Source organism: Struthio camelus, chromosome 5, assembly GCF_040807025.1.
Source record: "Struthio camelus isolate bStrCam1 chromosome 5, bStrCam1.hap1, whole genome shotgun sequence".
Taxonomy (NCBI): domain Eukaryota; kingdom Metazoa; phylum Chordata; class Aves; order Struthioniformes; family Struthionidae; genus Struthio; species Struthio camelus.
This window is the reverse complement of record NC_090946.1, coordinates 21582098-21605755: the sequence shown is the minus strand read 5'-3', so window position 1 is coordinate 21605755 and position 23658 is coordinate 21582098. Positions and strand designations below refer to the sequence as shown.

Below are 23658 nucleotides of genomic sequence, written 5' to 3'. Positions count from 1 at the left end.
TTAGATTTCTGTCCTTCCTCAGGTATCTCTTTCCAGTTATGGTCATGGTGCTTACGTAGGATCTCAGCTACACTGAAGTACATGCTTAAAGCTTGACTGTGGTGAGTAGGATGGACTGAAAGCATGCTTAAAGTTAAGCACATGCTTAATAATCTCAGTGACCTAACATTGTGCATGAGATTTTTGTGTTTTGTTTCGAAGTTCTAACCCCAAAGCTCTGATTTTGAGGTTTTTAAATGAAAGTTTAGCATCAGTCAAATCCTCCATCTCCTGTTGTGTTTCCAAGACCTCGGGCTTGGAACAACTCCTATAAAAAGGTAATTTACCATAAGTATATTTCATAGAAATAAAGATGAAATGTTGTCTGGTAGGTCATCAAGTCCATGCTTCTGCTAGTGCATGCTTACCCTTGGTTTGCTTACATATTTTTTTTTTCATAGACTGCAAGTTTTTTTTTGTTTTTTTTTGTTTAATAAGAGCAGCCTAACACATCTAATTTCTGCAATTTCTACCCATGGTTTTCCTCTTAAAGGTAATTTGTTTCCTTTCAAGTAATTACAAATAGTACATTTCCAGTCACGTTATGCCAATGTCAAGACTGATAACTAACTAGTTTGATTCCACTCTTATCAGCATTTTATGAAAATTAGAAGTGAAAACATCACACTGGGACCTTTAGAGTTGCTTTAAGTTGTTTTGAATAAATAGCTGAATCTCTTATAGCTGTAATGATTAGAACAGCTAGAAAGATTCCGCTACAACATGTAACGCATCTGTTTTTGCTTTCTAAGAACCATGGAGACCTGTCTGTCCTATGAATTTTACTTACGCTGTGCGTTGGCATTCATAGAGATGTCAGTGAAGGCTATTTTAAGTTCTTGCATAAAATAAGCTTTACTGGATTAGAATAACCTTTCTTTAACCAATATTTGAGACAGTGCTGTTATCTGGGGAGAAACATTTTAGCAATTTGGCAAATACTCTCCATTCACAGCTGTCATTTAAGAAATTCATTTCCTGTTGCCTCTTTTTCATGTGAATTGGATGTTTAATGGTAAAATGAGCACGTTTTGTAGGTGAGATCTCTCTCTGTCTCTGTCTCTGTCTCTTTTAAAGTGAGGATCAATGGTATCTCTTCGTAAGAAACTCATAGAAGATTAAGTTGGCCTTACCTTTATACGGAGCACAGATTCATGGGTCTGTCTGCTTAAAAGCAATTTCTAAGATCATGGCTGAAGTGGCCAGCATTTCAGACTACATTACTTCCTCTTAAATGACTTGGGAGAGAGGAAAACAGTGGAGGAAGCAATGGTAAAAGTCTTAAATATGTATTGAAAAATACATATTTGTATTTTTCACTCAGTCATAATGGGACTTCATAGCACCTTTCTTCTACGGAGTCTAGAGTGCATTCTGAATGCTAGTTTAAAATATCTATTTCACAATATGCATCTGCCCTCTCATCAGCTGCTAGGCCAACAAATTCCCCAAAGAAGGTCCAAGATACAATAATAGTCCTGTGATTTCCTGAGAACCAGGCTATGCCATTTTCTCTTCTAATCATAATACATTTTGCTTTTTCTACACATCTTTTCTAAGGTTATCTCAAAGCACTTTCTAAATTCAGAAGAAATAAATGAAAGCGCCATCTTCAGCAAGATGAGGATTTCTTTCATGTAAGATAAACCCAGATATCTAGAACCGATGTTGCAAACTCTTGTAATTTTCTAGAGATGCCAGTGGGCTTCAGGGAAACTCTCCAGTCATTCAAGATTACAGACTGTGTTAGAGCAGAATAGAAGACAGTGTATGATTCTCTGCTCTGTACCTCAAAGCCTACAAGGCTTTCTTCTGCTAGTATTGCACATTTGCTCAGATAGTTCCTAAATAGTTCCTAATTTTTATATTTCTGCGGTGACGTGCCATTTGTGTATATACGCATGCAAATAGGGGAGATGAAGGATGCTGAATACAGAAAGAAGATAATTAGAATTAACTGAAGAAGAGGGAGGCTGAGATGCACAAATACATCGTCTTTGTCAATAAATCACCAACTAGAATGATTAAACGAGAAAATACAGTATATACCTATTTTCCAGTTCTCTGATAAGCAGTATGGTGGGAGTAATTCTTTGGCTCTGAAGCTACATTCTGTGTTAGTGGTTAGTAATGGGTCACACATGACTGATTTAACAGAATAGAGGCTAAGATTAGATTACTGTTTTTAATAAAGTGAGCATACTTTAGATGAGAATGTTTTGTCTATTAATCAAAATTGTGCATGTGGTGCCAGGCATCCTCTTCTTTTAAATATACTTCATTGAAAATACAGCAAGTTAAACATAAACTATCTAAGCCTATGGAAGTATATTGTTGCTACTGTGTTTTTATGTGCATACATATGTGTATAAAAATGAAGGAAACAGCAGTGCTGTATGTAAAGCTGCCTTCTAGATACCAATTTAAATACCAAGCTAGCACCTAAGATATTTGCCTTTCCGTTTACACACGCACACATACACACATTTATATACATATGGTTAGTAGAAAGGTGGAAAAAAAAAAATATTCCAGAGCATAATAAATGAGGTTTTGAGGCATAAAGCTGGAATTCAGGAGATTTGGCTTCTGTTCCTGGGATTTCTGACTTTTTTTTTTTTTTTTTTTAAATCAGGCAAGCTACTTCAGGCCAGCTGCTAGTTATAGCTGAAGTATTCTCAAGCAGTTGCCTGTTGCATTCCCTGATCTGTACAAAGGGTTAACAGTGCTTCAGTACGTCTAATGGCTATGAGAATCTGTGACTTTTGAGATTCACGTTTGCACTCAACTATCCGCTTCCTTGTACAGCAAAGATATGCCATCAGATATCCAGCACTACTTCCAAATTCTTTACTGTAGTCATGGCCACAGGGGTTCCAGCTGATCTACAGTGGTTGAGTGGAGGCAGTTGTGGAATCTTGAGTTTTATAAGAACAATTAATCTGTTTTTACATCCAGAAAATTACATTCCTGGTGTCAGATCCAGTTTAATTCTTCTCTGTTCTAACCTGCTCTAATATAAAACCCTACTACATGGTACAATTTTTATTTTCGTTTATCATTTCACATACCAAGGTTAAGGAGGGGACAAACAATCATTTATTTCAGGAAAATTGAAGGGAAGAGGTGGGGAAAAGAAACTGGAAAGCCAGTTATGAGCCACTAGGAGCAAGATCTTGTACCAACAGATTGTATTCATGGAACCGTATCTTGTATTCATTCATTCTACCAGTATCTTGTATTCATGGAACCGTAAGGTTAGGAGAAATATCTGTTGGGACAGTTTAGATAAAGGACTAGATGACCTGTTTTCCCTGATCAGTTGTCTCTGCTTTCCAAAGGGCTGTTGGCAAGATGAGAATACCTGTCAGGCTTCTTTGACCATTCCTCTGTCCTGCGTTCAAAGTTTCCATTTTAGTCCCTCAGACATCCCCTGCTCAAGGAATGTTGCCAAGCAAGAAAGGGACAGCTGTAATCTCTTTGTGTTAAAGGTCATAGGGAAACTGAGTTGTTTCCTAGTGCCCATTCTCAAACAACTTTGAAATCTATAGGCAAAGGCGCTTTCATCTTACTAACAGTGGCAAAACATATTGTAGTCTTTTAGTGCTCCCTTCTGCCTTGACATAGTGAATCACTGAGGGACCTTACTTAGAGGAAAGGTGTAAAAGGAGCGAGTTAGTGCTAGGTGTGAAGAAATACAGTCTTCTCTTTAGCTATGAGCCGCCTTGCAGCTCGTCAGTCAACACTACCCTTCAGGTCACAGACAAACTGCTTCTTAGGCCTTCAGTAGCATGCGACAGATAACGTGTTATTTGCTGTCTTCCATGAGGTCTAGGAAGTAAAAAATCCTTGCCAGACGTTGATCAAGACAGATGATTTGGGAGCTGGATCTTCCTTTTCAAAGGCCACAGTTGGCTAGGCAGAGAGTTTAGGTTCAAAATGTGGCAGCTAACAGGTAGCACCCTTGAGGTTACATATGAGGCGAAGGTGGTGAGATCGGCGAAGATGGTGAGATCGCTATAACAGCTGGAATTAGTCTGGAAGGAGAGAAAGTTGACAGCAACCTTCAAAATAGGTTGGAACAATCAAGGCAAGAATAATAGTCTGTTCTGTGTGACATATTGCTGGGTAGCATTGCCAGAGGAGTTAATAAAGCTGTTGCCTAATTAAACCACATCCTGTTCATCATGGTTTTCTGCACAATCAAGCTGTGTGCTTTTTGGCTTGTATGGTATCATCAATAATAGAGATCCAGTAACTAGATCATCTGTTGGTCATGCAGCAGTTAAAATAGAATACAGCTCGCTTCCTCTTAGCTGTATTTGACTCTTCAGAGCTAACAGGGGTTAAAAAAAAAAAAAAAAGGAGACAATTTATTTTTATCGCTTAAGTGAGTACATTTGTGCTGAATACATATGGAGAACAGATCTACTGAATAAGACTTTTGCCTAGTAACTTTTTCTGACTGTAGCCACATTTAATAATCGTGGATGAAATGCTGGCTTTACGTTTAAAAAAATGTTGACAGAGTATCTTTCCCAAATGGTAACATGCTCTCATGATTCTAAACATATGCTATAGTCTTTTCCCACATCTACATCTGTTTCTTTAATTGATACTGTATTTTAATTATTTTAGCTTATAAATACACACTAGGGCTGAGAAACACATTTTCTTTCAGATGTTTCTTGAAGGAAAGCTGTTTCCATAATGATTTTTTTTTTGTTAAAGTATTTCTGCTTCCTGTGGAAATATTTTTAAAAGCCCTCAAAACTGTATAATGGAATTATTTTTATTAACCTTTTCTGTATAAAAATTTGTCAAGGTGCGGAATGTTAAAATCAGAACAGTGGGATAATCCCTAGAGGATCATCATAAGGGAGTATGTGCTACTGTGCAGTGCGTTCATTTTTGTTCAGAAAGAGTGAAATGCTGGTATCATAGCAAAGAATAGCCACAAGTTAAATTCCAGTGACTTGCAGGAGCAGCGCAGCAGCATTGACACATACCATAGTGTTCTAGCGCTTCTTTATGTCAGGGCATAATTGAAACAATCCATAGTTAGAAAAAGCAGGCACTAAACATACAACATTAGCCTTGCCAATGCTGACAGGTATTTGTCTCTATCTGAAGATATTTATTTCACAAGGTTATTTGCTTGCAGAGTATCTAGTCCTCCTCCTTTGTCATTTAAATTCATGGTAGATAGGTAAGAGCTTAGTTTTCCAACCAGAGAGACAGGATTAGCTATTATTCCAAATATGGGTCAGAATTGTAAGTGAAGTTCCACTCAGTCTAGCGCTGATATTCCCAAAGGATTTCTTTAGAGATGACCTTATCGGTCAACGTTTTATTTACTTTAGCAGTCACTTCAAAAATTCATTCCAACATCTGACTAAAATCGAGAGAGAAGAAAACGTGTCTGTTCTATCTCATTAGTTAAGAGACATACAGTGATTTAATATCATTTTATGTCAGACAATATTCTATAATTAAGCACAAACCATCATCAGCTCTCTGCCAGAGAGACCTGGAAGGTTGAAAGGTCTTCTGTGTTTAATAAAGTACAGTTCAATTAAGATGAACATTTTGGGCCGGCTTTTTTGCTGGTGTCTTGAGTCGTAGCTCCACCAGAATCAATGGACTCTCTTTCTTAACATCTGCAGCAAATTCACCCTTTTATGCAGATGCCCTCTATGTTTTGAGGACAAAAGCTGCTACTCGGGGCTTTATCCTGAATTACTCTTTCAATATCAGTAGTGAAAGCCAAAAACCTTTTTTTGTTGTAACTGATTTAACGATTGAGTGATATTGCCATCTTAAAGGGAATAAAATACCCTGACTGTGACCAAAGTCACAAATACATCTTGAGAATAGCAGACAGCCTATATTCCCACACTCGGTGAGAAGGGCTGGCATAGTCATGACCGAAATGCATAGGTAAAAAAAAAAAACAACTCATGTTATAAATTACAACTATTGAATGTAGATGTGGAATGTCAAATAGCATGTATTTTATTAGGCCTTGAGTCAGCAAAACACCTATGAGCAGGCTTACAGTCCGCCTCAGTTCTCTTGGGATTTATAGACTCCATGTTTTCTGACAGTAGGTGACTCGAGGTGTTCTCTCAGTGAAGTGATCGGGTTTTCCTTTTTAAAGTGAATCCAGTGGCAGTGCTGTTGTCCCCCTTCTTGTAGCAATTCTTAATGTTTAGAATATTTGCTCAGAAAGTGAGTAACCTGCACTCGATTCTCTTTTCGAAAAAGCTCCTTGAGCCGTCATCCCTCCTTAGGCTAGGATATGCCTTGCCTTACGCTGGGATATGCCTTAGGCCTGGCAGCATTTTCTGTTCCTTTTGAAGATGCATCAGCTTGCGGGAAAGAGCTCAAAATTCGTTGGGGCAGAGAGAGGGGGCATGAAGAGTGAAGGAACTGCAGTTTAGGGATTAATGCAATTACTGAGAGAAAAGCAATTTCAGTCCCTGGTCTGTGCATGGCTTCTGCAGTTTACATTGAATTGTTACTGAGTTTAAAAAATAACAACACAGTAATTCTCGGGAAACTAACCCAAGCCTCTTTTTTCCCAGGAGAGTAATCTAAACCCCAGGTTGTTTCTGAAGATAGGCTTCAGTCTCTGAATGAGATGCTCAAGTATTAGAGAGCAGAGAAAGCTCTGCAAAAGCTCTCCACGTGCTTTTTTCCTTTTGGATAGCTCTCAGTGCTTCATATTTGGACCACTGTCTGTTTTAGAGCTTACTTTCATGTGCCTTATTCTCTCTGGGCGTTCCATGGAAATGCTAGATTCTTTAAAGGATTTCTGAATTCCCAGCACATTGAATCCTTAACTGCATCTAGCTTGTAGGTAGTTTGGACTCTTAAGTGACATAAAAACATACGAAATGATGACAAAAAAACATTTGCACATATAAGCAAGCACTGTTTGGTACTGTAGGAGCGTGGATACAGGTGTGGGCTATCTGTAGCTTAGGTACAGGTAAGAGCTTAGCTGAGACTGCAGCAAAGCCTAGTGTGTTTCACAGAGCAGCACTGTAGACATAACCCGAGTCATTGAAATGCTTTTGGAAATTTTACCCCTTGTAGTATATAAATAGCTTTGGCTCATCTGCCAGCATAGTTGCTTGTTGCGGTACTATTTAAAGGAATGACACCAACATCCTCTGAAAGAATTACAGCTAACACAACTTGATAAATAATTTCTTTAGGATATAACAGCAAATATTTTGAACCTTTGTGAACGTGCATTAATTAAGTTGAATTAATAACAACAAAGTAATTTATACAGACAACCTCCAAGTGTATTGTAAAGGCAAAACGGAACTTTACTTGACTGAAATGTTAGGAATTGTGATATGAAATTGTGTGTGAGTGCATCCGTACCGTAATCGTGAATAGTGACTCGGGACATTTTTGAATGGAAAAAAGGTCCAAATAGCAACCTAATGGAGAGCCTCCCAGCTTCATAATAGTGAAAATGCACCGCTCTGCGTTTCCAAGAAAGAATACTTGGGTTAAAATGCCTTATTTTTTCTAGTGTGAAATATGACAGGATCCTTTGCCAATGTCATCTGATAGAAGTGGTGGACTACCAGTTCAGCTTTGTCTTGCTGCTTATTATGTCTGCTTTTATCAAAAGCTGCTTAGTCTGCGTGTCTTATTATCACTAAAGTGTTTAAACATTGGTTTGCATCATATCGTGCTCTCTTAGAATAAATATACCTAATTTTTCCCTTAGATTTTGTGTAGTTAACGAGAACGATAGCAGGATAGTTTGATAAACACTACCTGCTCCATTCCTTGCAGTACTCGGAGAGTTAGATGTACCTAGATTGTGCGTCACACGTTCAACACAGGAGGAGGCATCTGCATGACACTGAAGGGTACTTCTCCATCCAGATGAACATTGTTAGGGGCAGAAAAAATATCTTGGAGAGAGTTTCCTTACTGAATGTTGACTAGTGTCTCTCTGATAAACAATAGTCGACTGGGGGTAAGATCTGAGGTTTCAGGGCTGTCTTGAATCTGTCACGTAAATCAAATCCCAACGCTGAAGTATCAGAGCATTCTTCTGCAGAACGTGGGTGAGTTGAGACACGTTTTGAATAGTAGATACCACTTGATTTCAAAGCAGTTGCTTGATATCTTTTCATAGATACCTTTTGTAGAAGCTGCAGCCCCAAAAGCATGATTTTATGTAGAGAACCCAACAGCCTGTCGTCTCCTTGAGTATAGCGATTATGTCAAATAATTTATCTTTTTCCTTTTTTTGGCACCTTTGTCCAGCATAAATCTGTAATTTGTTCATTTACATGCGAATATTTTTAAATATAAAGTTCTGAACTATATACCTATTCTTTTCCACACATCTTTTTTAATTATTCTGTGTATTTTATTAAGAACAAACATACCAGCAGCTGACCCACATGAAACGGAAGACCTCATCTGCTCCCTTCCCTCCACTACTAGGGAGCATGAGAAATAGCTGCAGCTAAAAAGGTTATGGCATTTGATTTTTCTCTTTCTCTTTTTAATTGTGAAACCATCATAGCTTCTGCTTGGCCTGTCTTTGCCTAGCCTGCCTAGGTCATATCAAGAAAGGGAGTGTTGGACTTGCGCCACGTTTTCACCCTGGCTACATGATTCAAGCAAGGAGAACTGGCTCCAGCCTCACTTTCTACAGAAACCGCTTATATTTTGTCCCTGAAATTCTTGATAGGCTCCTTGGCAGCTCAGTGGCGTTTCCACCTTAAGCAGGATTTATCTTTGTTAAGATTTTATATCCGTTATACGTGAACGATAAGCCTCCTTGATACAAATAAGTCTCCTTGATAACAAAAAGGGACTAGCGTTTTTGTAGGACTAGCTAGGGACAAAAAGGGACTAGCTAGGACAAAGATTGTCCTAGCTTTTTTACTTTCTGCCCCATAGTTAGCAACAGATTGTTGCAAGAGGAATGTGAGCAGGAGCAACTCAAAAAGTGCTCTCCTTCCCAACACCTCTTGCACAAGTGCCACTTAGGATATTCTTAAAGGAGGTGCTGAGCACCTAGACCAGGATTTGTCTTGGCTACTTTAAGTACTGAGCTACACATAATGTAAGAGTCGAATCACTCTAGGCTGCCAGCGTAGTTGAAGGAGAGAGAAATAGGCACTCTTAGAGGTTGATTCAGACCTTGAACCGTGGTTTCTTAAATATTCTTTTTTTTTTTTTTTTTGTGTGTGTGTGTGAGGAGTGGCAGATTAAGTGATTTCCGTTACCAGCTGTTTATTCCAATTTCTCTTTCTTTACTACTGGTACATCTGACTGTGATGCTACATTGTGAACCCAACTGTGAAACTGATCAGCACTAAAAATAATTGTTTCACCTCTTAGTAAATTATGCAACAGACTTCCTTTGAAAGATACATATAACTGAGGAAACCGGCAGGCCATACTGAAAAAGTCACTTTTCATATTTTGAATCATTGTGCGTTGAGGGAACCACAGTTGCCTATCTCAGAAATTCTTTCCCAGTTGCAATGAAAGCAATATTCAATCCCTGAAATACGAACACAGTGAGCTCTGTATTCTGGTTTATAAGGAGAAATGCATTTTACTGTGAACTGCTGCTAGACTTTATGTGGTACCCTTCACTGTAATACTTGGACGTTTCATATGTATTAATGACTTTGTTGACAAAATGGATATTATCCTATTCCTATTCAAATACATCGAGTGTGCGTGTATATACATATATTATATATATGTAATGTAGTTACTGATGCAAAATCAAGCCTAATTGCCCTGTGACACAGTGAATTATTGTGTATGTTTTGCCTGTAAGAAACACAAAAGAGAGATTAAATGATTAAGTGGTTAGTCAAAGATGACACTTGCAAACCTGTTGTTGAGGATCAGAACTCAGATAAACTTGGTCTCGGGCCAGGAGATCATCTTTACTTTCAAATCAAAGTTCTGCATCAAACTTTGTATACCTTTTCCAGTACAATGGCTCAAACGTCTGTGAATTTGTGTGAGCTTGGCAATTTTAATTTTCATTGTACAGTTGCAATAGCACGACAACGTTAGTTTTCACTTCTGTTCCCACTCATTGTGCTTGGTCACAAAGGATGACCAGTGTATAACACACAAACACTGAATGGGTGTAAAGATTGTGTTGCAAACTCACAAAAGCAATGATATGCATATTTAAGATGGCAGTGTACCATGCTTACCAGTAAAATAGCACACTAGACGAGGTGCTTTAATAAAGCAAATATAATGCTTTCATTTTTTTTTTTTCCTTTCAGTATTGTTGACTTATTATCTGAGCTGTAATGAGATCTTAGCTCTGTAGCAGGACTGGCTTTTCTCGAGCTAAACTAGCCCTTGGGTAAAACCAGATGCCTTGAGGACCTATTATCGTGGTCAGATTGGTTCTTCAAGTTGCCGGTCAGATCATGGGGTAGCCTTGAAAATGTCCGTGAAATCCAGCTGCATTACCAGTTTGCGTTTTTAGGCTATACGATTTGTCAGAGCATGCTTGTGGATCTGATCACAGTAGAAGTCTAGCAAAAACCAAATGTTGAATTTATGGAACATATGTTGCCCTGTAAGCTAGCCACAAACATTGGAACAGAGTGGTAAAGAGTTAAATCTACTTTTAACAACTTCTGCATTTTCAAAATTCTGCTTTATTGTTTTAACTTTTACTGGCAAGTTTATGCTTTTTTTTTTTTTTTTTTTTTTTTCCTCTTTTGAGTCACTGAAAGAGGATGATTCCTTACTTACACAGTTTGACTTTTTAGGTCTGATGCATTTGATTGCACAGTGTTTGGGCTGCAAGGACATCTCCACCTAAAATTGAGGCTTCTCATTGAAATAATGGGAAGACAGTTTAAGTAAGAGTTTTGCAATTTTTTTTTAGTATTTATTGTTTCAATGTTTATGTAATAATTACTCTCCCTATTGTTTTCTCAGAATATCAGAAGTTAGCATTAGTAAAGGACAGATTAGTCACCAGAGAAACAGCTCAATCTGAAATCCAGTCATGTGTAATTTCATTGAATTGTGTACACCAGAAAAACTAAGTAGATGCATAAATGTTGACGGAGTTGGGACCAAAAAGGAAAGAATGACAGTAATCCAAAGAGAAATCAGTTCACACCCTTGCTGTTATTAAAGTCTGTGTACGAATAAGTTTAGGAATTAACAAGTAAATATCGTAATATAAAAAACAGCACCTGACAAGTGAGCTTGCTAGCAATCACATCTGGCTGCAAAAAAGGACTTCTTAAAATATTTATTTCAGAATTTTATTTATTGATTTGATTTTTTCCAGAAATTTTACACATTTAATTTACTTACATGTTTTTGCGCATGACTTTATTTTTCATCAAAATGAGGAAATAATGTAAAAGTTTGAAAAATGCTTAATATCTTTGTGTGAATTTTAGATTTAGGTTAAAAGTCCCTCTTCCGGTTTAAAAAAAAAAATGTTACAAATCAAGCTAGCTGCACTTTAGGAAAGGGAAATTTTCTTATGTTTGCTATTAATACATTGGTGCTGGTAGTAAATTAGATTATTTTTACTAGACTGTTTAGTTACTGTTGGTGGAAAAAAAAAAACCATTGTGAATGCAGGTAGGTGGCAGATACTTGGGTGTGTGTGTAAGTGTGGGTGCACGTCTGAAACTGAGCTTTAGAACTCTCCAGCAGAACTTATTAGCTGCAAACTGTGCAGGCTGGTTGTAACTTTTTATTACATCTGAACTGAACAAAAGTGGCAAATCCCAAATTCTCTGTTTATTAAAGAGGCATGAGATAGAACCACCAAATGGGAGGCTGTTTGTGCATTTTTGCTTCTGCAGGTAGACTATTTAGATGGGGCAAACTGGGGCTTTTGGGCTCTGGAAGGAAGAGCTGATGCCAAAAAGAAATGTTCCTGAAAGGATGAAGTGGTCTGGGAAAGAAGGGGAAGATACTGGCTGCAGGAAAGATACCAGAAGAGTGGGAAGATCCTGGAGATCAGAGAGAGATGAGTGGAGATGAATGCTGAGGGATGCCCAGGGACGTTGGCCACTAGTGCCTGAGTCTGGTAGCTGTGAGCAGCTGCATAGCACAAACTGATATGACTTTCTACCCAGCTTTCCTGCATCAGCAACGATCTCCCTGCTGGGAAGGGAAGTCGGGACCAAGCGAATGTAATGTGTAATGCTGGGGTGAGGAGTGTGTGTGTCTGTGTGTTTGTGAAATAATCACGTAGGGTAAAAGCTCTGATGTTGTTCATTTTTAAGTGAATCCCAGTATCCAGATACCCTGTGGGTCGTCATTTACTCTATCTCATCTGTGACAATTTTTTTTTTTTTTTTTACCACTTTTATCTTCTTATCTGTGCAATGGGAATTATATAATAAATTACTGTTTAAACTACAGCTTTATACTGACTATCACAGAAATGCCTCTAAAAACTGACTTTAAACACTGGTGATTAAGATCAATGTCAGGAAAAGAAAAACTAAAGCAAACTGAAGATACAACTTTTATATACTCTCAAACAATTACTTTCACGTACAAGGGTAATAATACTTTGACCAGAATTTATTCAAGCAGTCTCTACAGAAAATAATTCCTTATTTATGTTAACTCTCAGTGAACCTCATATTCTCTTAATGCGAACACAATGGGATCAGCTGTCTTGTCAAGTTAATCTGTAACATTAATGCAGTGTTTTATCCCTCTTTCTCAGGCTTGGTGCACATAAAACTTTAATCTGTATAGTTTTCAGCAGAATGTTCCTGTGTCCATCAGTTGCAAACGCATGGTTTTAGCCCTGGACCAGTAAAGTGCCTCCATACCTTGCTGATACTGGGCGTGGTTGATTCCTAAATCTGTTGCAAAAGGGCTTGTAAATTAAAATATCCTCTGTATGTAATCTGACAGTTGGGATGTGGGTCTGTATGTATCGTTCATTGTGCTGTATTTCTGGCTGAGTCTTAGGCTTATTGGCTAGAAAATATAATTTTGTGGAAAGGGCCTTTCTGAAAGCCCTTTGTAAGAAAGGAACTGATACTTGGGCTTGTAGTAATGGAGACCATTGCTACATGTAACCTATTAAGAAGGCATACTTCTCATGCGTTGTTGCATTGCTGTCGTTAACTGCGAGATCTATACCCTCCCTACTATAGGGAGATCTATAAAGAGGTGGAATGATCAAGTCAAAAGGGCATTCATCTGGAAATTAGGTAGCTACTGGTTCTACCATTGGTTTACTGTGCGGTTGTTAGTGAATTATTTCCTCTTGTGAATGACTTGTTTATAAATGCTGCGAGTTCCTTGTCACAGGATCTCGCTCATATGTGCATGTGCAGCATCTCACGCTATGAGTATCTTCTATCACCTCCAGCTCCTGCTGTAGTATCAGGAGTGACTTTGGAGCTGTTTGTTCCAAATACAGGTTTGGAATACAAATGCATTTATGCTCCCACTTTATTGAGGAACTTTCATATATATTTGAAAGTGAAAATATCACCTGCCTGAACAGCTTAGAACAGGTGCTGCTAGGCTTACTTACCTTGATACCTAGAGAAGTGAAATGACATATAGTTTTAGCACGGAAAAAATAGCAGTAAACGTATGATTTCTCTGTTGTAGAAGTTCTGTAAAGTAATATCTAAAATTACCCACTTGATCAGCTATTTTGTTTTAGAAAATCATTTCTGATTTGTGTTTACCAAGCAAAGAATATCTTGTTTTTCAGGTCTCAAGCAGTACGTGGAGAGCTGTATACTTCTTCTGCATACTTTTGTTCAGGGTTTGAGTTTCATTTTTAATCAACAGCCAGCTGTTAGGGCTGTCACTGATTCCTCAATGGTAATTACCCCGGAACCTCATACTGCTGGCTGCCTTGTCAGGGCCTCCTGATATGTGAGCTACAGGGTTGAAAGTGGCAAGAAATCCTTTGTAGAGCTACCAAGAGATTTGTACCTTTGCACTACAAATCAATCCAAACACTGAGTGCACTAGGCCTGTTCTCCCCTCCTCCCTGCCTTTCCCCCTTAGGTTGTTCTCTGCATTTCGGGTTGTAATTAAGAGTAACAATGTGAAATCAAGCAAGTTTGCTTGAACCCGCCTCTAGGAAAAGATCAATTGGCAAATTAAATGCATGATATCCTTGCTGATGAGACCCATGGTTTTTGCTGGACTGATTATGTGTTTCAGTAGAAACCGTGTAAGATTCCTCATGCAATGCATTTATTTCAGTAAGTTGCAACCATACGTATACTTTATCGGTATTACAGCTTTTAAGTCGTCAGGAAGCATTTACTTCATTGTCAGCTCTAGCCACTGTATTCTTGAGTTTTGAGCTAAACAGTACTGCCAACCAGCAAACACACGTTTTTATTCCAGAATGAATGACGATTGCCAGCCATGAGTTGATTTCGGTTCTCTATCCCTTTCATCTGAGAAGAGCAACTTCTTTTTTTGAACATGCCATGTCCCTCAGGTATGTGTTTTAGTAAACACGTATTCAGAGGCAAGGCTAGAACAACTACCGTTTTCACTGCTGTTATTACTTGTCAAAATCTTATTCTGTAGACAGCTCCTTTTATAGTTGGCCATGATAAATAGCGAAATCTAGATGCATCCTTTTTTAGCTGGGGAAATAGCCTCACAGCTGTTAAAAGATTATCGCCTGATCAGAACATCTGAGATCAGAAACACTTTACATCAAGCTCTCAGGTCTCAAGAACACGCACTCTGGGCTACAGTCACAGTTCAGGAGACAGCCAGGATGGTCGAATGGAGGGGCTGATGTATATTCTGAATACCTGCATATTAAATACACAGTGAACAGGTGATTGGAGTTATGGTTATAGGGGAGGCAGGAGACCGGAGAGTGAGAGAGAAGTGTATGCCTGCATGTCTGTGTGTGTCTGTGTTTCTGCTCATGGGAGAATGAAAAGCAGATCCAATAGTTTTCAGAAATGCATTAATTTTCCTGAAGTAAGCTATATGGTTATGCCTTTTTAAGTGGTCTAATTTTTTTTTTCTCCAAGCAGCTACATTCTGCTTAATGTTTACTTGCTTCTACTGGAGATGTTAGTGGGAATAAATTGTTGCTAGATTATCATGAAATGCATTCTCCTTCAGCATTGCTGCAGTCAACATCTTCATCTGATAAACGCAAGTCTTTTAGAAGGAAAACAAGTAAATTATATTATTAGCATGGACTTTTGGGAAAAATTCTCTTCTAAATGCACAGAATTTCAGGATGTCATATTAAGTATTTTTATGGATAATTATATTAAATCGAAAAAGATATTCAGACCAAATCCATGGCAGCATGGCAGAGACTAAGATGGAAGTCAAGCTCAGATCTGATTTAAGGTTTCTGTGATTTGTTGTTTTTTTGTTTTTTTTTTTTTTTTAATGGGCTCTTGCCTTTTCTAGTCACACTAATCAGAATTGACTCGGCTTGTCGCTAGTCTATATCTGAAATTCTACTGCAAAGATACTGAGCTGATTCTTTAACTATATAGAACAACTTAGGTATAAGAGTTTTCTCTAATTTATACAATGACAGGTATATCCCTATAAGGCTATCACATAGAAAACTCTACTCTGATTGAGTGAAGGGAATTAATAAGCGCTAGGAGCAAAGGTGCTATGTAGTTCCTGAAAGATTTCTCTCTGTAGCATAGAAAAATTACCAGGCAGTAACTGAATTCAATGAATTCTCGCACTGTGACTCAGAATTGTCCTTGAAATGTGCCCCCTACTTGTTGCTTAGAAGGTTGCCTCAGACTAAAACAGGAGGTGCTGTTTCAGCTCTAGAGCCTGGTTGGAGATCTTCAAAGGTGTTCAGGTCTTAAACTGTTCTGGTGTCCTATTTCCAATTAAACTGATAGAAGCTAGGCTCCTTAATCGTTTTGTGGATCTCGGTCTAAGCCCATTAGTTCAGCAGTAATGGAATGATTCTTGTTAGGGTGCGGTTCATAGTGGAGGACAAACACTGACACTGGCATTAGTGCAGGCTGCTTAAATGTTGAGCTTTTAGAACAGCATATGAATTTGCTCAAATTCAGACATGTGGAAGATGTACATTTTTAAGATGAGTCTGAATGAGTGGGTGGTGGTAATTTCAGACTAGAGATAGATGCAACAGTCTCTGCATGGGTCAGCCTGGGATTATTCAGAGGGTTGGAAGTGGGAGAAGGAAAGGCCAGGTTGCAAATAGCGTAATTCATGGAGCAGAATATTATTTATAGGAAATTACTTCCTAAAGAAGAAAGCAGTAACCTATGGTACGGCCTGGGTGTGAGGAGAGTGAAATACTGCCATCTTCCCTTTGCGCTTTCTGAAATAAAGATCTGGTCAGTTCAGTTCATCCATGATTAAGCCTCTGGTGAGGGGTGTGCAAAGAAGAAAGAGGCAACTCTGAAATGTGATCCCCAATTATAAGAATGGCTTCATGGGTCTGTGAATAGTCAGAAGGAAAATACAGCAGCCCTTAGAATGCCTGAATATAAATCTAATGAGGCAGTTAGGGTAGAGTTATCTTGAAATCAAGGAAAGACAAAAAAGTAATAATGACTCTCCTTTTGTTTCCTACCACTGTATTTCATGCTCTTGGGTATATGTCATCTAAAGAACTAGGTGTATGCTTTTAAAATATCCTTTGGTTAATTATATGACATGAAATAAGCATGACCTTTTAAAATAACGTATTATAGGTAACCTCTGCCTAGAGACAGGAAAATAAACCAAAGAACAAAGAAAGGATGCCCTCTGGGGCGAGAGATGAAGGAAATAAGATAGCTGAAGGTACAAAGGATAAATAAAGCATTTTTTATTTAAAAAAAAAAAAGAAAGAAAAAGCACTGTGAGAAATAGGATTTTGGCTATAATTACTTGTTTTGAAAATTTTAGCTTTTCTTTAAAAGAAACCTAAAAAAATGAACATTTTGATAAAACTACTGTTTGTCTTACGGGAAGCTTTACAGCCGTTGAGGAGACCCAACCCCAATATACATTTGCCCAGCGGTTCCATCTGAATGCAGCTTCTCAGTTGCTCGTCAAATAAGATGTAGGATGATATCTCAGCAGTGCAAAGCAGCTTTCTGTGTGAGTCCAGATAGACAAGTATTCAGGACAAGGTTGGGAGAGAAGCAAGACACTAACTATTGCATGGTATTGCTTTCCTATATATTCCACATTAGATGATAACCTGGAATAGCAGTTGATGGTCTGTGAATTGAAACAGGGGCACCAAAAGGAGGCTGTTGCAGCTCTACACCCTGATCTTGTACGCTAGCGAATACCGTCCCAGTCCTTTAAAGTCTTATGCGAAAATAAGTCCTCAGAGGGGGTGGGAAGCAAATTCAGTTTGGATAAACTAATGGATAATAACTAATGGATAAACTAATTAGCCGAACTGAGGAGAAAGGAATGCCACAGATGGAAGAAGGTCTTAGAACTGATAAGGAGAATATTAAATTCTGTTACCTGTTTCAAGACCATGCGAGCAATCATGACGCCAGGGCAAGTTGTAAAAGGGAGAAAAAGCCCTTGATCCATGCTAGTAAAACATCTGTAGGGCTGTTATATGAGTTTTTCTAGTTATTCTTCACAACCACTGACTTTGACCACTGAAGATAAGTGAAAGGCCAGGCCTAGTCAATGGCAACAGGGCAGGGACAAGAACAGTTCATCATGTCATGTTCTACCTTTACTCAGGGTAAGCAGCCAGAAAGGCTGCTGTGGCCCTCAGAAAGGTGTCGCATCTTGGGAGTATTCCATTCTCAGGGTGAGGGTAAGGAGTCTTCCTTAGTCCCTCGACACCATGAGAAATGGCCCTCGTGCCAAGTCAATTTGTTTTATCTCGAAAGTCCTTTAGTTACCACAGTTGATGAACGCAGTCTAATAGTAGAGTCAAATAGATGGCATGAAAAGCCTGACAGGGGAATGGGAAGAGGCCAGAGTCCACAGGGCAGGCCAAGCCTTAGCTTCTAGGTTGTGGCATGTCTCTGAGGGAACGAGAAGAGTAGGAAGGGAAAGGAGAAGGAGGGAGAGGATCTTGAGTTCTGGCCATGGTTCAGAGACAAAAGAATAACAAGCAATCCCTAGAATGGTTATACATTTGCATACCTTTTTACTGTAGGTATGTACCGGAAGGGGAGGGGAACTCCTCATTTCTGCTCATGGCAAATGTGTGAACAGAGTATGGTGGTCATGCATTTATGTGAATTTAGACTCAATACAGATCTTCATATGTTGCTTCCCATGCAATGTTGTGAAGAATACAGTCATTTTGTAATACGAAATAAAAAGGAAGACTGTTTTGATGCATCCAGTAACAATGGAATAATTCAGCTTCGTGCAAGATCCTTACTGTTTTCTGATGTGTTGAGCACAAAGACGTATACCGTTACCACGTGCATTCAGCAGACCTACTTCTCTGTGCAAAGTCCAGTGGGAAAGCTAACGCGCAAGGGTTAATGTTGACATAAAGGCCAGATCCCGGTTTCTGTGATGAAAGAGGAAAGTTTTCATTGAGCCCCGTGGGACTAAGATTTAGCGTACGTGCTCTTGTTTCTTTCAAGTTAGTGCAGTCTTAACACTGCTGAAATCTATCAAATAGTCTTTACTAGTTCTGCTTTGTTGAATTGAAGAAAAATTTATGTTCAGAACCACCCCTTTATTCCCGTGGGTTCACCTGCCAGATACTTGAAACTCTGAGCAGTATATTTAAAACTGTAATCTCATGATACCGTACAAACAATGCCTTTCCTTCTGTCCCAATAAAAATCTCAAACTGAGAAGAAACTGCAGTGTGCACTAATAGTTACTTGTTTCAGAATCTTTTATATGAGGAAACTTACTTTTTACTATTTAACCTGTAGGTGTCTATAGCCATGAACGAGCATGAAATTATGAACACCCAAAAAGGGTTTTTATAATTATCTTCTTCTTCATCCCTTCCAGCATTATTTAGAGACTTATTAAGTTATGTAAGCAAAGACATATTTTATTTTTTATATTAAAGGATTTTTCAGATCAAATTGTAGTTAGAGGCTTTGCGTGTACAGGTATTTCTTACGTGGGATACTAGTGAGGGAGTCATGGAGGCATCAAAGACAAGAAGCAGCTTCAGTGCTGCTGATTCTTGATGTGATTGACAATTACCGGGTTATGTCTGAGCAGTAAGACATGTAATCTTCTTAAACACGCAAGATGAAATCTCCCTTAAAATTTCTATGCTGGAGAAGCAGTTAAAAACAAAAATCATCTACAGAAAGTAAAATGGATACATATTCTGTGGTGGAAATGGAGAAGTGCTCTTTCAAAGTCCTTGTACCTGGAAGAAAAAAACACCTTACAGGAAAATACTGACTGGGAGGTCATACCGTTTTTCATGTTTGTGAAGAGTGAAAAAGATTGGCTCTAACGCAGTTGGGAGGTTTGAGAGGTAGGGAGATCCATTTGGTCACAAAATTTAAATTGCCCTTTTAAATCCTTTTGCCCAAAACCTTTACAAGAAAAATGAACTTGCGTCAATAGCAGAGATGGATATGCTAAACTCGCTGTTACGATCTGGCAAACTAAAAATTCTTTTTAAATTATGGTCTGGTTAACGCAGCATATCTGGTTTTAGTTTCTTTGAGTACTTACAATAAACCTAAAATGGCATGTTTTCATGGGCAAAGTAACTTCCAGTGTTTGACATTAAATCCTAGAAATTAATTCAACTGATGAGAAGATAAGGCTGAAGGGTACAAGCCCTCTTTCTCAGCTAAGGTAGTTTCACCTTTGCAACTCCATTTTAGAGATCAAATGAATTTAAACCCAGAAGAGCGCTGAAAAGGATTCTTCAAAGGGTTTTTAAGTTGAAAAATAAACATAAACCAAAACCCAGTAATTCACACACAGGTTTTAGAGCCAGCGCGCTAGTTACGTATGGCAAAAAGTGGCACCTGTTCAGAGAAACAATTCCGCTTTTAGGCTTAAACTAGCACTACTTAGCCATTGGGCGTTCTTACCATTCTTCTCAATTAGGTTTTTTAAAAGTCCATAATTCATATATGTGGCTGCGTGCATCTGCATAGATTATGCACTAAGCGTTTAAGTTTGTATTTACATTTCAGTTTCAGAGTTTCTGAAAAGTAGGTCTGTTTGCATTGCTCCCAGTTCTGCAGTAGGTGGCAGTGGGTAGTGAAGAATGTAGTTTAGATGCCATCACATTTTTAAGGAAAGCTTAAAAGAATGGCCAAGCATTTGCTGCTTTTGAGTTATGCATATATCAAATAGAAAGGAAGTGTCAAACAGAGTTTCTGTATTGTCCTGGCTAAGCAGAAGCTTTTGCAAAGTATTATGAAAATAAATTAAACTGATAATGGAGTCAAATGAAGATACAAGTAGAGCATATGTTTCTGTAACTGTGTATGAAGGTGAGTCCACGCAAGAAATCTAACTTGAAGGCTTAAATTCAGGAGGAGGTTGTTCAGAGTGGCTTCGTAGTCTGGGAGGGTACAGTGAACACAGTTTACAAAAAGAAGGAAACTGCTATGCTGAATTTCAGTTTTACCAGTACTTCCCTGGAAATCGGTTATGTTTTCAGCACTGAGTTGATTTTGAGAATGGCACTGTAATTGATGAAATGGAAAACAGCGGGATGAGACAGGGATTGGCTTTAGGTGCCCTAGAGGTAGGGTGGAGTATAGGAACGAAAGAGTTCCAGTGGGTTGCTAGTGTAGGAGGATGAAGTGGGAGGATTACAGCAGTTCTGATTTCGAGTTCCTTGCACATCCAAAACATGGGGGCTTGAGTCCATACCTAATGTGAAATTGGTTGAAAAAGTCTGCCAAAGATCATTGTCATCAAAGTCATCAAAGATGTAGTTTATTATTGATTCCTGTTTCTTGCTTATCTGAAAACTTGGCTGGGTTGATTTATGTAGAAAGTGGTCAGTGAGCATCCACAATTATTCTTAAATTTTCACCAGCCCCCAGCTCCTGTTTTGAGCTCAAGATACAGAAGCTAAGAATTTCAGAAGTGCAAGGCATCCAGCAGCTCACATCTGAGATACTTTGAACTGACCGGTAATCAGGAGTTCTTGTTTTATTTTGTTTCCTGTTTTACTCTCCAGATTTTTTTTTAAGTGTGCGCTGAGAGTTAGTAAGTGCGGAATGATTTGAAAAGCCTGGTCATGCAGACTGCTGGACCTGGTTCTTTGGGACTAGCCCTGGTAAAACTCCACTGAAGCTCTGGATTCCTGGTCTTGACACTTTCTTTATATGGGATTTTTTTGTCCACGCTCTCTCCCAAAAGACTTTGCATAGTTAAGCAGTATGAAAATAATTAAGCTGAAGAATATGTTTCTACTTAATGTTAATTTTCTAATCATAAAAGTTAGTCACTGATTAATAGATGCTATCTGTTGTATGAATCAATCATTTGTATTACAAATAGGTGCAAGCATATCAGCAGAAAGGCAAAATGCTGACTCATGTAATAAGTCAGTTGGAGTTTTGCCGCTGACTTCAGTTGTAATGAGATTGTTGTAATTTCATGACGTTAGTTACTCATCAGCTAGTTATCTCCAAAAATAAAAATAACGTTTTGATAAAACTGATAATTACGAATTGTTTACAGCGTGTTTCAAAAAAAGCAAAATATGCAAGAAATTAAGGACAACTACAGGCGGTAGGCACACGTTTTGTCTTTTGTTTTTTGCAGCAAGAGCTGCAAAGTTAGACCCTAAAGTAGCAATGCTTTAAAGTGTCCTTTTTATGTGTAAAGTGAAAGGAAGTCACTGACTCTATTAAAGCGTGGTTAAACACTTTCCTGATTTACTTCTGTATTAATCCAGTTTTACATTGGTAAAATGAATGTTTTCAATGAAATTGTGCTGGCTTAAGTTTGAAATCGTGCATTAATGACTTTGGCAGTGTTTGTGTGTGTGTGCGTGCATGCGTGTCTTATTCTTTGATGTTCTTTTGTATTGAATAATATGCAACAAACACTGCATTGTTCTTTGCAAACGAGTAATAAACATCTCTGATAAATCTCCAGTCATGCTGAAGAGTAGTTTCCAAAACATGGGGTCAGAGTTCTCTATGAAACGTATCCAGATTTTCCGTTTTCTCTATTGTTGCTTATGGCTTTTCTTACAGTGTTAGAAAGATTGAATTCTTGTTGTCTGATTAAATTTGGTGGTGGTGTTCTTTGCTGTAAGTAAAAGGCTACCTTTCAGCACGGTGATGTATATTTAGCTTCTACTCGTATGATTTTACCATTAGTGTTTCTGCATTATAAATCTTTAAATGACTGCTCTTGCTGTGAATAATTTTACCTGTTTACCAGTTTTTTTAAACCAGGAAGTTACTATTTTAATGCAACTAGGACTTCCTTGTTCATTCATAGAAAATGCTACAAATGTCTCCAAATTTTTAGAAGTAATTTAAGGGGAAAAAAATAAAAGGAACATCATCACATTTACTGTGAACTACAAATTTTGTCATTCAGAGATCTCACTTGACTTTAAAACAGACCTAACTGAAGAGCTGCTCCCTGTGAGTTTAGACCTTGGCGTTTTGAGGTTTTTTTCAGATTGATCACTTGTTTAAATTTTCCAAAATCAAATACTGATCTTTGAATCAATATTCAAAGACATCACTCTTCCTTAGGTCGTTAGGAAGAGTCCTGTAAAATTTCCTGGAGCTGAATCAGGCTGTAAGTCGGAAAAACGTGTAGAAAATTAAGATTTGCAAAGGGAGAAGGAAAGGGGAAGAAAAAAGGTGAAGTCCTGTAATACAAAGTAGTTTAGTTCTTTAAAGGAAAAAACGTTATAATTGGTTATATATGTTTTTAGCAGATTGATGTAAATAAACTAGAAAAAAGGTAATTTTTGTGCTCTTATTACTAACCTGCCAATGTCCTTCTGCTTGTATGGTGCAGATAAAAGCTGTTCAGGACTTGCGAATTGCCCTTGCTGCATCAATGGACGTTAGCGGACCATCTGATCCAGATTGGGCTTGAAGGCGAGGTATGACTTAGTTTCCTGTTCAAAAACAAATGAGCAGAAAGAGTTAAAATCTGAGAATATCCTAGTATCGATGAGGGGGTGCCTACAGGCTAAAAGTTCCAAGTTGGCCTCGTGTAAGTCAGAAACCTTTTGCACCTTTTATGCTTTGAAGCTCTTCGGCTCTGACATGTGTAGAAATCTCTGTGGAATTTTGAGTACCCAGATCTCTCTCATACTGTCTCTCTGCTGTGCTTTCTTGGTTTGCCAGAGATAAGACACCATGTGTCGGGTTCCCTGGTGAGATAAGATGAGACCAGAGCTGAATTTGGCCTAATCTCTGTCTCCATGAAACGGCCTTTAGCGTGACTCACAGTAGTGCAGTACATGAGCTTCAGAAGTTGAGCTGCCATCACCAGTTGGGCAGATGCTGGGTGATAGTTATCTAGATTAACAGCATGGTATTGAGAGAGAAGTGCACTGACTGAACTCTGTCAAGGACAGAGAGATCTGTAGATGAAAATATCTGTGGAAATTATTAATGATCAGAACCGCTCCATTTTTGCAAACCCACAATAAACTTAGAGCTGGGCATGATG

The 23658-nt window shown here is 38.4% G+C and overlaps 1 long non-coding RNA gene across 1 annotated transcript in view; it reads left to right on the top strand.

Annotated features, from left to right (window-relative positions):
• LOC138067435 (uncharacterized) overlaps positions 1–23658 on the top strand; it is a 227198-nt gene that overhangs the window by 94903 nt on the left and 108637 nt on the right. The window contains exon 3 of the long non-coding RNA XR_011141351.1: positions 22996–23083. This is a non-coding gene — a long non-coding RNA (uncharacterized lncRNA). The remainder of the gene's footprint in view (positions 1–22995; positions 23084–23658) is intronic.